Source organism: Nicotiana tabacum, chromosome 9, assembly GCF_000715075.1.
Source record: "Nicotiana tabacum cultivar K326 chromosome 9, ASM71507v2, whole genome shotgun sequence".
In the NCBI taxonomy this organism is placed as follows: Eukaryota; Viridiplantae; Streptophyta; class Magnoliopsida; order Solanales; family Solanaceae; genus Nicotiana; species Nicotiana tabacum.
This window is the reverse complement of record NC_134088.1, coordinates 111,433,436-111,440,739: the sequence shown is the minus strand read 5'-3', so window position 1 is coordinate 111,440,739 and position 7,304 is coordinate 111,433,436. Positions and strand designations below refer to the sequence as shown.

The 7,304-nt window shown below is 31.1% G+C and overlaps 1 long non-coding RNA gene across 1 annotated transcript; it reads right to left on the bottom strand.

Moving 5' to 3' along the window:
* Nucleotides 1-2,643: 2,643 nt before the first annotated feature.
* On the bottom strand, nt 2,644-5,082 carry LOC142164389 (uncharacterized). Its single transcript, XR_012695165.1, has 3 exons — nt 4,818-5,082; nt 3,593-4,667; nt 2,644-2,915 (listed from the first exon to the last, which is right to left on the bottom strand). It is a non-coding gene; the product is annotated as an uncharacterized LOC142164389 (long non-coding RNA).
* Between the last annotated feature and the right edge of the window lie 2,222 nt (nt 5,083-7,304).

The window sequence follows — 7,304 nt, the reverse complement described above, 5'->3', positions numbered from 1 at the left end:
TAGATTATGGGTATATTATAACTAGTAAATCTTAGAAATCAAGGGTTTAGATGAAAAATCTAGATTTTTATAAAAAATGAGATTTTAACCACGAAAATGGTTATGGAATTGGATAGAAATTATATATTTGAGTTCTTGAGATTATGGGTAACGTTTCCATCCAAATATTTTTGGAATCCGGGCACGTGGGCTCGGGAAATTTTAGAATTTTTACCATTTTGGATAGGATAATTTAGTTAATAGATGAATTTCGAATTATTGAGCATATATTAATTATTTTGTATAATATTTGGATAGTTTCGGATTTTTTGGCGTCGAATCGAGAATTTTACGCGATGCAGTAATCGGAAAGTGAACTTTGAGACAAGGTAAGTCTCTTGTCTAATCTTGTGAGGGGAAAATTACTCCATAGGGATTAAATTAAATAATTGTTCCTAATTATGGGGGCTACGTACGCATGAGGTGACGAGAGTCCGTGCGTAGCTACTATTAATACTAAAGTTCGGGTAGTTTAGGACTCAAAGCATGAATTACTTGTATAAATTATAGTATTTATTAATTACATTATTTGATGTGTATATTGTGAATTGTTATGAAAGGTAGTAAAAGATAGAAATTTTCATATGCTTAATTTTTGTTTAGATTAAATAAACTTTTAAAATAAATTGTTCATCCTCTTAAAATTTATCTTCTAATAAACATACTCTCATTCTCGGAGGTACATAAGAAGAATGTCCTCCTTTCTTGTGGAACGGGACGAACGCCTCGGCATGATAGATGCATCTATGGATCGTGCCGCACGTCCCTCGACAGTGTACACGACACTCTGGATCGGGCCGTACGTCCTCGGCAGAAATCGTCCTTAATAATGATAATTACACGATGCCTTAATTGTTTATTTCAGCTTGCGAAGTTAATTGATAAATTGGAGAATCCTTGGAATTTAATGAATTATTATTCCTGCTTGTTAAGGAATTAATTGTTACTCCTGTAAATGAGATTAATTGATAAATTGGAAAATTTATTGAATTGAAAGAATTTAATTAATATATTGAGAATTGTTGCATTTGAAGGAATTTGATTATTTCTGTTGGTTAAACAAATTAGATATTCTACTTGTATTTCAATTATTATTATTGACTCATAGTGAGTGTCATACTGATTTAGATATTCTACTTGTATTTCAATTATTATTATTGACCCATAGTGAGTGTCAAAATCAGCCATCCCGTCTCTACCACTTCGAGATTAGGCTTAATACTTACTGGGTACATGTTATTTACGTACTCATACTACACTTGCTGTACTTTTTGTGCAGGACCTGAGGCAAGTACTAGTGGGGGACCTATCGTCTTACACCCATGTCATCCAGGGGCATAGTGGTGAGCTGCCTTTCTTAGCCGTTCTGCAGCTACTAGTGTCTCTCCTTGTATTTTTCATTCTGTCTATTTTTATTTCAAATAGTATTAGAGGTTTTATATAATCTACTAGATGCTCATACACTTGTGATACCAGGTCTTGGTACACACATTGGTAGAATTCGGTGTTTATAATTTACTTGGATTAAATTTTATCGATATAAGTTTAATTTATTAGTTGGCTTGCCTAGCTATAGTGTTGGGCGCCATCACGACCTATAGGTAAAATTGGGTCGTGACATCAAGGCTTCCAATGCCTATCTTTGTAGTACTCATATCTAGATGTACTATTCTAGAGTCCACTATCTGGGTGTCTCACAAGCAGATATATTAGCACATTTACAATATCTTTCAGAAATGTCAACTAACGCAAACAATCCATCCAATATTTTGGGTTACCTTAACCCCAGCCGGATCCTGATAACCGTCCTTCTCTTATACTACTTCTGTTAGCCCCCATAAAACATAAATGAGATGGGTGTGGCCAATTGTACATACCTCTGTTATTGTTGAAGATAACTCAAAAGGCTTATATTCCTCTGCCTGAATTGTAAATACTGACAATCTTCATTAACTGAGCGCCTCGTACCCTTCTCCATCTTGCTTCTTTTACTTGTTGAGACTTGTATCTATCTTCCGATTCTCTTATTTCCTTTTACCGTAAGAATGGATAGACATTCTTGCCTTATGGATCCTTATCAAGAAGTTTACACATCTTAGTACATACATGATTTGCTGAATACCTCATATTTATCCATCATAAGCATCATGAAAAATCGAGTTCCTATGACTCAACTCTTCCATAGCCACATTCAATCTCTTACCAACTGTCTTTTTGGATGTAGGCATCGTCGTATTATGAATAAGATAGAGTTTAGAAAATTGACTTCTTACAACTGAGCTCTACCACACGATATAGAGTAAGAAGAAAGAGTGACAATCCTAAATGCCATGTAGCCTCCTACTTATAAGTGTGGTGCACAACACACCCATAAACGAGACTCTACTAGACACGGATTTTAGACTCCCTAGAACAGAACTGCTCTGATACCACTTTTATCACGACCCAAACCGATGGGCCGCGACGGGCACCCGGTGCCTTACCCAACCGAGTACCAATGTTACATATCATTCTTATCGTACTATCATTGAAAAATGGGCCAAACGGGCCGTCATGGGCTAACCAGAATAAACATAAGGGAATACTCAATATAAGACGACTCAATCTGACATAAAAACTTATACATGTGACATAGGGCCTATAAGACCAAAATTACACTAAACATAAGCCGACAAGGTCGTACAATCTTTCACGTATACGACATATATCTACAAGCCTCTAAGGATACAAAAATGTAATAAAGGTCGGGACAGAGCCCCGCCATACCAATCAACACATGTCCTAATCATACTGACCAAATTGCAACTCCAGAGCAAATGGAGCACACCAACACCTTCCGATGAGCTGACAGCCTACTTGGAGAACTCTCGACCTGTCTATCAGGACATGCGGGCATAAAACTCAGCGTCCCCAGGCAAAAGGGACGTCAGAACAAATAATGTACCGAGTATGTAAGGAATGAAAATCAGTAAATAATAGACATGAGAGAAACATGGAGTAAAAGACTCAACATGCAAGTCTGAACTACTCTGTGAATCATTAATATTTACAATGTCATGCATATGCGTATAAATGTCATACCATGCTTAGGTATATGCGTTCATAACATCATCAAGCCTCTGAGGGCATCCTATCATATCATCTCGGCCACTGTGGGCAAATCATCAACGTATACCAGCTGATCAGGTGGTGGTGCGTATATAACGCCATAACCTTTTCCCACTTCTCATATACATATAATATACGCGTATATAACGCCATCTAGTCATGGGTCAATGTACATGTATAAATGCATGAAATGCATAAGAAATACGTTAATAAAATTTCTCGGAATGTCAAAAAATCAATATGTCTTTCGGATAAACTTTATCAAATATGTATTTTTCTCAAACCCATGAACAGAAGATATAATAATAATTCACATGGGGAATCAAGAATATAGACACCCCTATTACTTCTATGAATAGAGTCATTTATGAAAATTATGCGTTTACTCATTTCGTTTGTATCGTATGGATCATGCCAAAAGAAGGAAGGGATAGCCTTAACATACCTGAGTCGATTCTCTTAACAACCTCTCTAACACACGTCTTTTGCGAAAATACGTAACGGCGGATCGAAGTAGGAAACAATTCATATGATGTTCTTGAGAAAGATTATACCGGGCTCCCTTAGAATTGAAAATCCCATTGCTATTGCGTAGTATAACTTCGTATGAATTCCTTTGCTGAAGATCGTTACTTGTGAATTTGATATAAGGTGAATTCTTCCTTTGCAAATCCAAGAACTCCCGTTGATCTCTTTGTGAATTAAAGGTTTTATACCTTAGTGAAGTAAAAGAGATCCTTGAAATTGTGAGCTTCATCCGAAAGCTTAGAAAGCTTATGTATTTTCCCTTTTAACTTATGTATAATAATCTCTTATTTTTGAGATTTGTGGGCCCCCACATTTGTGATGACTAAGCCACCAATCTCTCTTAATGTGCCATCTTGATTTATGAAATAAGACTCATATTTTGTGATGTGATCAAGACTTGTGGGCTGCCACGTTAAGGGGTAATGATGCCCCCCCATCTTATCCACCAAATATCTTAATTAATTAGGTAATATCCCATTACCCAATAATTAACCAATTACCCATATAATTAAAAATTATCTCAAATTACTTAAAATGTTACTCACTTTTAACACAATTTATACACCTTACTATCATGGTCATGTGGTACCTTGTATGGTACTAGTTCATAAATATCGGGTATTATAGCTCGGATCATATTTTATCCCAAATTGTCAAATTTCGACGAAATTCATTTTCTTCGATTTGCTTACCCGTTCACCTTCACAAATTTACTCATCACTTGTTCGAAATAGCATAATGCTTATAAATTTCAAAATAATCTCATTCCCGAACTTATGTCGATTAACTTACGACGAAACTTTAACATACGAAAATACGGGATGTAACACATTTTATCAATATATAGCCACCATCTCTGTCCAAACATCTTATTTTATTTGATTTCAACCACCTGAATCACCATGTCCGTCGAGACTTCCTTCCCACCAAGCCCATTGACACAGACAAAACAGATCAGAAATGACATTTCACCCCTGCCGCTATTTTTTTTTCTGAAAAAAGAAGAAGAAAAAAAGATGAGCATTGACCAAATCGGAAAGCTTATAAAGTGACTTTAACCATAAACCACAATCACCCCTTCGTTGACAAAAAAAATACTCCAAAAAGAAATACTCCAAACATTTAAATGTGAAGAAGAGAACCTTTTTTCCGCCAGAACTTCGTCCAAAATCATCCATCACCATCGAACCAGATCGGAGAAAATATTGTGGGTTACCTTCTTCTCGCTAAAACTTTATACTCAATTAATTTTTAAAAAGGCTCTTATTTCAACTAATTAAAGGTTAATAAAGAAAAGAATGAAGAAGCTTGGGAAGGAAAGGTTGGGGCGAGGGATGGGATAAGAAACGAAAAGAATGGGGAAAGGGGTGGGAACAAAGGAGGTGGGAGTAAGTGTTGGGATCTTAATTTTTCTTTTTATTATTTTCTCCATTAAAACTACTATATTCACACGCCATTTAGGTGTGATTTGCACGTAGTTTGGCCATGCCAGCCATATTTCTTCCACGTATGTATAGTCAACGGTCAGATGTGTTTATTACTCCTTATTCTGTAAAGTAGAGGTGTTAAATTGGAAAACTTATAAGTTCGTTTATCGGGTTGGCAATCCGGTACAAGGTTTTGCCTTAATTAAATTAAATTGTGATCGTGCTTGTTTGAACATATTAGATCGTATTCAATTATCATCTTATTTGCCAATATGATATACCCAATAATAAAATCTCTATTAAATTAAAGAGACTTATATAGTCATTGAATAACTGTTTTGTTCTATATTTCTTTTATTCGATTATCCAATGTTTAGTATTTTTAAATTGTTAATAGAAATTTTTATTACCAAATTGCTTTGTTTGATATTTTTTCCTGTTTGCTTTTTTGTTTTGTATTTTTCTTTATTATATTATCCATATCCATAAAATATAAGAGAAGATATATATTTTATTAATGTTGAAATATTTTTTATTTTAAATTTTATTCTGTTGTTGTCAATAATATTATCTGAATTTTAATGAATAAAATCTCTATTAAATAAAAGAGACTTATATAATCATCGAATAACTTTTTTTTTTTATGTATTTTTCTTTATTATATTATCCAATATATAATATAATTGCATTGTTAATAGAAATATTTATTAGAATATTACTTTGTTTAATATTTTTGTCTACTACTTTCTTTTTGTAATAGAAGATATATATTTTATTACTCTTGAAATATATTTTTTAAATTTTATCCAATTGTTCTCAATAATATTATCTGAATTTTAAGGAGTAAAATCTATATTAAGTTAAAGAGACTTGTATAATCATTGAATAACGTTTTTGTTATGTATTTATATTTATTATATTATCCAATATTTAGTATTATTGCAATGTTAATAGAAACTTTTATTAGCATATTACTTTATTTAATATTTTTGTCTACTACTTTATATTTATAATATAATAGAAGATATATATTTTATTACTCTTGAAATATTTTTTTATTTTAAATTTTATCCTATTTTTCTCAATAAATTTATCTTTCTTTTAATGAATAAAATCTTTATTAAATTAATGAGACTTATATATGCATCGAATAACTTTTTTGTTATGTATTTGTTTATTATATTATCCAATATTTAGTATTATTGCATTGTTAATAAAAACTTTTATTAGCATATTACTTTGTTTAATATTTTTGTCCACTACTTTTTTTTTATAATATAATCGAAGATATATATTTTATTACTCTTGAAATATATTTTATTTTAAATTTATCCTATTGTTCTCAATAATATTATTTGAATTTTAATGAATAAAGTCTCAATTAAATTAAAGAGACTTATATAGGCATCGAATAAATATTTTGTTCTGTATTTTTCTTTATTATATTATCCAATATTTAGTATTATTGCATTGTTAATAGAAACTTTTATTAGCATATTACTTTGTTTAATATTTTTGTATGCTACTTTCTACTTTCTTTTTCTGAAGATATATATATATATATATATATATATATATATATGATTCTATTATTCTCAATAAGAAAAATTATTAAAAAAACAAAGAAATTTTGAATTGACAGTTTTTTATCTTTTGTAATTTAGTTTTTTATTTAAAAATAATTTAAAAACTCCAGCTTGAAACTACTCTCCAATTTGAATGGACAGTTCTTTTTCAATTTTAGTTATTTTTAAAAAATATTTTATTTTATTACTTTATTGATCTTTAAATTCAAAAAAAATAACCAATAACTAATTATTAAATAAATAACTAATTATTAATTACTTATATCAAGTGGATTTCTAGGCTGCCACTTGGCTTAAGGAGATGGCTTTTTCATCTCCTTTTAATAACTAGTTTTACGGTACGCGCTTTGCGCGTGTATATATATCAATGAGTGTTAAAGTTTAAAAATTTATATAAATATTATTTTCTCTATTTCAATTTACATAACACATTTTTCTTATTAAAAAAAATAAATATATATATATATATATATATATATATATATATATATAGAGAGAGAGAGAGAGAGAGAGAGAGAGAGAGAGAGATTCAAGTATATTTTTTAGTTGTTGACGAAAATAATATATACATAGTAATTAATATGAATCAAAGATCCAATGTTATTTGTTTTTAGTC